The 10,347-nt window shown below is 35.1% G+C and overlaps 1 pseudogene; it reads left to right on the forward strand.

The window, feature by feature from the left end:
- The first annotated feature begins 223 nt into the window (after window positions 1-223).
- LOC120098417 (small nucleolar RNA U3) lies at window positions 224-310 on the forward strand (annotated as a pseudogene).
- Window positions 311-10,347: the final 10,037 nt, after the last annotated feature.

Raw genomic sequence — 10,347 nt, forward strand, 5'->3', positions numbered from 1 at the left:
GGAATGACATAATTTCAAATTCCCATACAGTAATATCATGTCCAGCAGTTGGCACAGTTGGCACAAGCATGAAAAACAGAAATACTTGAGATCAAGTTTTTCAGATATGCAACTAAATGTTGTTAACATTCCTTAATGTATAGCAGAAAATAGAATATGTTGGTTGTGGCTTTCATCCCTGGTAGTCATTATTCACACAGCATTCCTTTAGCTATTTTTCTTTAAGACTATACTTTCAGGGATCATTTCTATAGTTCGTTACTAGATATTTTTCTTTGTTATAATTATTAACTGAAGCATTCTTCTCTGTTTGATTAAAATGAGGTAGTAGTAATTGTTTCAACTCATTAATTCTTGTCCTTTACCATTATTTTGCTACTGTGTCCCTTTTAAATATGGACATATCTTTTTGAATCTTACTTGTTTAGATGTCATATAGTATTATGAATTCTGTCATGGTATTAGTAATCAAGCAAGATTTAAGCATGAAAAGTAAACTTGCATGAAGCAAGTGTTTTTAGTTCAATTCTTATACATATATAATCTTGAGTGAGAGAGTTGGGCAGTAAGGTAGTGATGATCAATTGATTAAATCAAATTTAAATGTCTTAAAATATTTTTATTATTAGAAAATTTTGAATGAGTTGTTGTATGCTGATTCTGTTCCTCTTGGGGACATGGCAAATACCACTCTGCTCATCTTTATACTATCAAATTGTTTACTTTTGTCACCTGCATGTTCCTCATTACTTCCTGTCATACTGAAGGAAATAATTCCAGGATGTCAGCTGTAGCCTTGCTCCTCACCTGAGCCAGATGTTATTTGGGTCCATCTGTTCACACTTCTCTGGTTTAATATGAAAAATAACTGGGGGCTGTGAAGGCAACACAGTAATTAACCTTGTAAATGACATTAGTATCACAAATGAAAGCAGCACTTGATTTTGTGACTTTTGTCAGTTAGCAATAATTAATCTCAGTTTCTTTGCATAGCATCCCTTAATATTTTATAATTTGGCTAATGATGGATGATATAACATTACCATTCTTTATCTGTTGTTCACAATAACTATTTCAGACACCACTTCTGAAGTTTGGAATAGTCTCTTTATTCACTAATGAACTAAATTCATTGAAATAGCATAATGGCTGTGCAAATTCTACTGAATGATAGCTACCAATAGTCAATTTTATTTTTCCTGAGTGTTAATTTTACTCTCTTATAAAATATACAAAATGACTGTTTTAATAAATATCAAGGTGACACTTAAAGTATATTACAATTTTTGACACTTTCAATATAAATTTTAGTCCTGATTTTTTTTCATTTTATGAGCTGTTTAAGCACTTTGAACAAAATATTTTCATCATATTCACCCCTCTCCAGTTCTTCCCAGTTTTCTTCGCTCTTCTCAACCCATACAATGGTACCCTAATTCTTTTGTTAAGAACCATGAAGCCCAATTTGTGATGTTCATATATTTTCCCATGTTTTGCCTTCATGGGATGCTGTTTAAATAACCAGAGGCTGCAGTCTTAAATAAAATTGATTCTTGCTCTCCCAGCAGCTGTCAATTACAATCAATGTTTTAGGTAGAATTTTAAGTAGGAACGTCATTCCTACATCCTCTCCATGCTGTAATTTAGTTCGGATTGTATTTGCACAGGTTTTTGTGCATGTTGCTGTAACTATCATAAACTCATGTACAAATTGACCTGTTGTGGTCAGAAAGGGGTAGGTGAATGGGTGGGGGAACACCCTCATAGAAGAATGGGGAAGGGTTATGGGATGAAGGATTTATGGAAGCAAAACGAGGAAAAGGGATAACATTTGAAATGTAAATTAAAAAGAAATCATGTTTCCAGTAGTTCTCACAATTTTCAGCTCTTAAATTTTCTGCACATCTCTTCCACAACAACTTCTAATCGTTGGCATAAGGGCTGTAATGCAGACATCTAATTTAGGTCTAAGCATTCCACGGCCGCTTATTTTCTACACTTGGACAAGTCGTAGGTCTCTATGCCAAGTGCCATCTACTGTAAATAAGAGTTTCTTTGATTTGGATGGGAAGATATATTAACCTATCAGTATAACCATAAGTTATATAATTTACATTATGTATTATATTACATAAAATCATATGTTATGTGTTACTATATACAGTTAGCAGGTTAGTAATATTAAGTACTTTTCAGAACCCATGATCTGTCTAGACACAGATTCTTAGCTCCCAGCTTCAATTTTCAAACAGAAAGTGTTTGGTTACTCTCATAATATTTATGCCATTCTTGTCCTAGAGGTCATGTCTTTGCAGGCATTTGTTATACTCACAATGTTTATAGCGTGTAGAAGTGATTATTAATTTTCCTCTGGCACTCTGTCATACATAATTCAGTACTGTGAAAACAAGCCAATAGAGATGAAGTTTCTACCTGAGTGCTAGTGTGATTTCCCAAGTTCTATGACTCACATAATTTCTGCATTGAGCGATAGGGACTTGCCATCAAGTAATAAAAGAAAGTAACCATTATAGGTAAGAAGTTTGTATGTGAACATGTATAGGATCTCACTTGACAAGAACTACAAAAACAGTAAACCCTTTCTGGCATTTGGCTTTTTGATTGTGATCCCTTTATCATTTTTGCTGACCTGTTATAGGAGAACCACACTTATACTGTTTTTGTTTATGCACAATCACATATTTTGGACAGGTTGCATCTGTGGGTTTCCATAACGGTTTCTTTCTTCTTAATTATTTTTTCCTTCTCTTCTTCCCTCCTTTGCCCTGCCCTCCAATTCCCCATCAAATTTAACCCCTATTAATATTTCATTACATTTGTTCCATGTGCTTTTGTGTTTTGACTGCACATGTAGCATGCATGTCTGTGTGAGGGTATTGGAGCATGTGAGAGAGGAGTTACAGACTGTTGTGAGATGATATGTCCATGTCGGTGCTAGCAACTGAACCAAGGGCCTCTTGAATAGTCAACAGTGCTGTTCAATAGTGATTCATCTCTCCAATAAATTTTAACCAGTTTTATTTCACTATTTTCCTTCAAAATTCAATGGGACTTGCTTCCTTCTCCTCCGTCTTGAAATCAGCTTGCCATGCTCCTTACTGATTCCGTGATGTCTACCTGTATTCCAAATGGATCACATATATCTGGAAATTCAAAGCTAGCATGCTTACATGATGGAAAACATGGAGCATTTTTGTTTCTATATCAGGGTTACTTCACACAGAATAATTGTTTCCAGATCTAACCATTTATTGTAAAATCCACAGTTTCATTCTTCCTAGCATCTGAATAAAATCCCATTGTATAAATACAACACATTTTTTTCATTATTAACACATAAATTAATGAGCAGATAAGTTGTTTCCCTATCTTAGCTATTTCTATTCAGCAATGAATGATCATGGACGGGCATGTTATCTATATAAAAATATAGACTTCTTTCTGTGTGTGGCCAAGAATGATATATCCAGGTATGGATTTGGTTTCATTTTTGGTTCTTGATGAAGCACCACAATCATTTTCAAAACTACTCACCCAACTCCACTCTCCCTCATAAAAACAATGCAAAAAATCATAGCTTATACACATACCCAAACTCACCAAAACACAAAATTGGAAAACCAAAATCTACAAGTAAAACAAAAATAATACTAAGTATGTCCAAATAAAGCAACATGACACAAAACTTCTAGAAAAATAGGGGTGTTTAGTTTTTGTGTTGTCCATCTCCTGTATAAGGTGTCAACACTGCAATGTTATTAATATCTGGTGAAACTCCACTGTCAAGGAAAATCTTTCCTTTGCAAGCAGGTACCAATTACAAATATCTTTATAATTAAGGTTAAGATCTATGTTCACTCTCTATGCTCATCTTTAGGATCTCATCCAGACTTAAGCTACGCAGACACTGTGATTGCTTCCACAGTCTCTGTGAGTGCTCATGCCCATTGGTGTTGTTTTGTCTGGATGACACTTTTTTTCTTGAGGTCTTCTACCCTCAGGCTTTTACTGTTTTTCTACTACCTCTTTTGTATAGATCCCTGAGCCCATAAGGAAAAAAAAAACAATGATGAAACAACCATTTAGAAACAAGGATTCCAAAATCTCTCACTCTCTGCCCTTATGAATCCTTGCGTTAATTCCCATCTCCTAAAAGAGGAATCATCTCAATTGATAGGTGAATGAGGCACAGATATAAGGGTGAAGAAGAATTGCATTAGGAGCCATTTTAGTATTGCTATGTTGCTTTAACAGAACAATAGCATTTCATTTATCCTTAGGTCAATAGTCTACCCAATCTCAGGTTTTTAGCCACTTGAGTAGTGTTAGGTATTAGATCCATCTCATGAAATGTGCCTTAATTCAAATCAGAGATTAGCTAGTTACCCCCATTAAGTTTATGGCACTATAACAAAAGCTGTTTATAAGCAGAACAGCTTCATGTTTAAAAAATATGTAAATTATCTTGATGATTACCATTTTTTTCTTATGTCATACAGAGTATGATGATTGTCAGTGAATAGGGGGAAGACTCAGTTCAAATTCTGCATGTTGGATGAGTTATTTAAGTGTTTTTAGTTAACAAAAGAGGCCTATCATCAGTTTTTGAAGAGCAACACATAGCTTTGGTAATAGTGTAAGATGTTTTGGAACCAATTTAGCCACAACATAACTAGATGTAACCTGTTATTTCCACTACAAGTTTCAATTGATGGCATAGAATTGTTATTCAGTTTTGAGTATTTTATATAATCTAGATTTCAATCCTTTATCACGGTAGACTGTCTGCTTATATGATGGGCCTTTGCTTTACAGATGTATTGATCAGAAGGCGTGTGATGTTGAGGTCCTAAGCTACAAATCTTTCCGGTATCTCTAAGTTCACGCATACTCTTTCCTTTAACATTTGTCAGATTTAGGGTGCCCAATTTTATGTAGGGGTAACTGATCAATTTGTATTTGAATGTTGTTAGTGTTGGAGATACATATCTAGCTTTATTTATTTGCATATATCCACCCAATTTAAACTGCAACATTTATTGAATATTGTTTCTTTTGTCCACTATGTATTCTTGGCCTTTTTGTCAAAATCAAGGGGCCATAGGAGTCTGAGATTTTATTTGTGTCCATGGTTAACTTATTTGAACAAAAATGTCTATTTTCACCATAACTTTGACATATATCTTGTAATATGAGATGGTGAGGCTTTCAGCCATTTGTTATTCAATATTAGTTTTTCTATCCTGGATCAATTGTGATTCCATATAAAATTTAAACCTATTTTTTAGTTTTTTGAAAAATTTGATTGTAATTTTGATAGAATCTTGAATCTATAAACTGGTTTTTGTACAATGGCCATTTTCACAGTATTATTCTAAACAGTGCTAAGCATGGCAGACCTTCAGAATGTTCTTAATTGCCTTTTTCAGTATTGTAAAGTTTTTATTAAGTCTTTTACTGCTCTGTAAAATTTATTTTGAGATATTAGAGACTGATATAAATGTAATTTTTCATATTTCTACTTAGTGTCTTTGTTGTTGGGGAAAGCTACCTATTTATCTGTGTTTCTGCCTTTAAATTATACTAATTTGCTGAATGTGCTTATCATATATAGGAATTTGTGACGGTATATTCACGGCATTTTCTATATAAGATAGCATAATCAAAAAGCAGGATACTTTTGTATTTTAGAAATATAAGGGACATTATTAAACATAATGACAGAGTGTATAGCATCAATTTAAGTTCAGAATAACCCAAAGCAATTTAACTAAGTCAGGAATAAGACAAAGTTGACCACTAACTCCATACATATTCAATATACTACATAAAAATGTAGCTAAAGCAATTAAGACAAGTGAAGTACATCAAAAGAATATAAATTGAAAGGAAGAAATTAAAGTGTTTTTATTTGTAGATGATATGGTACTATATATGGATGACAATAAAAATCACACTAGGAAAACCTGCAACAGAAATACTCTTTCAGCAAAGTATATAGATAAAAAATAAACTGAAAAAAATCAGTAGTTCTTTTATACAGACAACAGACTAAGAAAAAACAATCAGGCCTACAGGAAAGGTAAGGGATCCTCATAATTAACCACAGCAGCTGGGAACCCCAAGGAGTCTGCCCGGCTTGGGTCTCATCCCTAACCCAACTCTCTCTCCATGCATGAACTTCACCACCTTTCTGGCCTAAGTCTTCCACAGGGCAGATGATTGGCTTGTCTGTTTTTCTGAAGACTCAACAGTCTGAAGGTAACCTAGGACATCTGCTACAACCAGGACCACAGGCTTCCCAGGAGACTTGCAGTCACCAAGAGACACAGGAGAAAGGCTCCAGATAGAGACAACTAGGCCAGTTAACACCAAATACATTTAGATGTGGAGAGACATGTGCAAAACCATAATCAACCAAAGCCAATATACTTTGGCACCATCAGAAATCAGTTCTCCCACAACAGCCAGCAAAGATACATCAACATACCTGAAAATCAGAATGCTGACCTATAATCCTATCTCGTGAAGATAATAGAGTCCCTTAAGGAGGATATAAATAATTCAGTGAAAGAAATACAGTAAGACACAGGTAAACAGGTAAAATCCTTTAAAAAAGAAACAAATAAAACTCCTAAAGAAGTACAAGAAAAAACAAACAGGTGAAGGAATTGGACAAAGAAATTCAAGACCTAGAAATGGAAGTAGAAACAAAGAAAACACAAATAGAGGCAACCCTAAAACTGGAAAACCTAGAAAAGTGTTAGAAACTACGGATGTAAGCATCAGCAAAAAAATAAAAAAGCTCTGAGAATTCCAGGCATAGAAGATACCTTAGAAGGCATTTACACATCGTAAAAGATAATTCAAAACAGAAAATTCTCCTAACCTAAAGATCCAGGAAATCCAGAACACAATCAAAACACCAAATCTAAGAATAATAGCACTAGAAGAGAGCAAAGGTTCTCAGCTCAAAGGACCTGAAAACATCTTCAACAAAATCATAGAAGAAAATTCCCCTGACCTTAAGAAGGAGATGGCCATAAATGTATGAGAAGCCTATAGAACACCATGTAGATTGGACCAGAGAAAAGGCATTTCATCACATAATAATCAAAATACTAACTGCACAGAACAAAGAAAGAATATTGAAAGCTGTAAGGGAAAAAGCCAAATAATACACAGACCTTTCAGAACTACACCAGACATCTCAACAGAGACCCTAAAAATCATAAGTACCTGGACAGAGGTCATACAGACCCTTAAAGAACACAAATGCCAGCCCAGGCTACTCTGCAAAACTGTCAATCATCATAGAGGGAGAAACCAAAATATTCCATGACCAAAACCAAATTTAAACAATATCTGTTTAACAATGCAGTCCTACAGAAAATTCTAGAAGGAAACTCAAAATCAAAGATGGAACCTAGACTAAAGAAAAAGAAGATATTAACCATTTCACAATATGTAGCTGGAGACATGGGTCTGTCCATGTGTACTCTTTAATGGTAGTTTAGTTCATCAGAGCTCTGGTTGGTTGGAATGTTGTTTTATGGGAAATGCAAACTCATTCAGCTCCTTCAATCCTTTTTCTAACTCCTCCAATGGGGACCCTGTTCTCGGTTCAATGGTTGGCTGCAAGCATCTGCCTGTGTATTTTTCATACTATGGCATAGGCTCAGAGGAGTGAGCTATATCAGGCTCCTGTCAGCCTGCACTTCTTGGCATCAGCAATATTGTCTGGGTTTGGTAGCTGTATGTGTATGGGCTGGATCCTCAGGTGGGTCAGTCGCTGGATAGCCATTCCTAAAGTCTGTCCAAAATTTGACTCCATATTTCCTCCTATTAATAATTAATTCCCCCTTCTAGGAAGGACTGAAGAAAACACACTTTATCATACTACTTCTTGAGCTTCATATTGTCTGTGGATTGTATCTTGGGTATTCTGAGACATGGGGCTAATATCCACTTATCAGTGAGTGCATACCATGTGTGTTCTTTTTTGAATGGGTTACCTCACTCAGGATGCTATTTTCTATTCCCATCCCTTTGCCTATGAATTTCAGTAAGTCCTTGTGTTTAAGACTTGAATAGTACTTCATTGTGTACCTTATTTTCTATATTTTCCTATTGATGAGCATCTGGGTTCTTCCCAGTTTCTGACTATTTTAAATAAGGCTGCTATGAACATAATGGAACATGTGCACTGGTTATATGTTGGAACATCTTTTGGGTATATGCTCAGGAGTGGTATAGCTGGGTCCTCAGGTAATACTATATCCAATTCTGAGGAATCTCCAGACTGATTTCCAAAGCAGTTGTACCAGTTTGCAATCCCATCGACAATGGAGGACTGTTCCTATTCTCCATCTCCTGGCCAGCATCTATTATCACCTGAGTTTTTGATCTAACCATTCTGACTGGTGTGAGGTGGAGTCTTGTTTTTTGTTTTTTTGTTTTTTTTTTATTTTCATTTCCCTGATGACTAAGGATGTTGAACATTTCTTTAGGAACTTCTCAGCCTTTTGATATTCCACAGCTAAGAATTCTTTATTTAGCTCTGTACCCCATTTCTTAATAGGGCTGTTTGGTTCTCTGGAATCTAACTTTTTGAGTTCTTTGTGTATATTGGATATTAGCCCTTAATCAGATAATAGGATTGGTAAAGACTTTTTCCCAAACTGTTGGCTGCTGTTTTGTCTAAATGACATTGTCTTTTGCCTTACAAAAGCTTTGAAATTTTAGGAAGACCCATTGATTCCTCATCTTAAAGCATAACCATTGGTGCTCTGGTCAGAAAAATTTACCTAATACCCATGTATTATAGGTTTTTACCCTATATTCATTCTATAAATTTTAGTATATCTGGTTTTATGTGGTGGTCCTTGATACACTTGGACTTGAGCTGTGTACAGGTTGATAAAAATGGATCAATTTGCATCACTGTATATGCTGACCTCCTATTGAAACATTTGTTGAAATGCTATATTTTTGTCCACTGGATGGCTTTTTCAAAAAATCAAGTAACCATAGATATATGGGTTTATTTCTGCATCCTCAATTCAATTCCATTGATCTACCAGCCTCTCTCTGTACCAATCAGGTTTTATCATTATTGCTCTATAATACAGTTTGAGGTCAGGGATGATAATTCATCCTCAAACCCTTTTATTGTTGAAGATCATTTTTCACTATCCTGGGTATTTTGTTCTTCTAAATGTATTTGTGAATTGATTTTTCTAACTCTATGAAGAACTGAGTTGGAATTTTGATGGGGATTGCATTGAATCTGTAGATTGCTTTTGGAAAGATGGACATTTTTACAATATTAATCCTGCCAATCCATGAGCATGGAAGGTCTTTGCATCTTCTGAGATCTTCTTCAAATTCTTTCCTTAGAGACTTGAAGTTCTTGTCATACGTATCTTTTACTTGCTTCGTTAGAATCACACCAAAGTATTTATATTATTTGTGATTATTGTGAAGGGTGTCTTTTCCCTAATTTCTTTCTCATCCTGTTTATCCTTTGAGTAGATGAAGGGTACTGATTTGTTTGAGTTGATTTTATATACAGTCACTTTGCTGAAGTTGTCTATCAGCTTCAGTAGTTCTCTAGTGATACTTTTGGGGACACTAAAGAATATTACCATATCATCTGAAAAGAGTGATATCGACTTCTTCCTCTCCAATTTGTATCTCCCTCACCTCCATTTGTCATGATTGTGATTGCCCTGGCTAGTACTATTAGAGTACTTTATTGAATAGGTAGGGAGAGAATGGACAGCCTTGTCTAGTCCCTGATTTTAGTGGGATTGCTTCAAGTTTCTCTCCATTTAGTTTGATGTTGGTTACTGGCTTGCTGTATATAGCTTTTATTTATTTATTTTTTCCAGAGCTGGGGACCGAACCCAGGGCCTTGCGCTTGCTATTCAAGCACTCTACCACTGAGCCAAATCCCCAACCCTGTATATCGCCTTTATTATGCTTAGGTATGGGCCTTGGATTTCTAATCTTTCCAAGACTTTTAATGTGAAAGGGTGTTGAAATTTGTCAAAAGCTTTCTCAGCATCTAATGAGATGGTCAGGTGTATTTTTGCTTTGAATTTGTTTACATAGTGGATTATATTGTTAGAAATCCATGTATTGAAATATCCCTGCATCCCTGGGATGAAGCGTACTTGACCATGATGGACGATCATTTTGACGTGTTATTGGATTCTGTTTGTGAGAATTTTGTTGAGTATTTTTATGTCAGTATACATAAGGGTAATTGTTCTGAAGTTTTTATTTTGGGGATATTTGTAGGTTTTGATATAAGTGTAATTG

Source organism: Rattus norvegicus, chromosome 18, assembly GCF_021556685.1.
Source record: "Rattus norvegicus strain SHRSP/BbbUtx chromosome 18, alternate assembly SHRSP_T2T, whole genome shotgun sequence".
Taxonomy (NCBI): domain Eukaryota; kingdom Metazoa; phylum Chordata; class Mammalia; order Rodentia; family Muridae; genus Rattus; species Rattus norvegicus.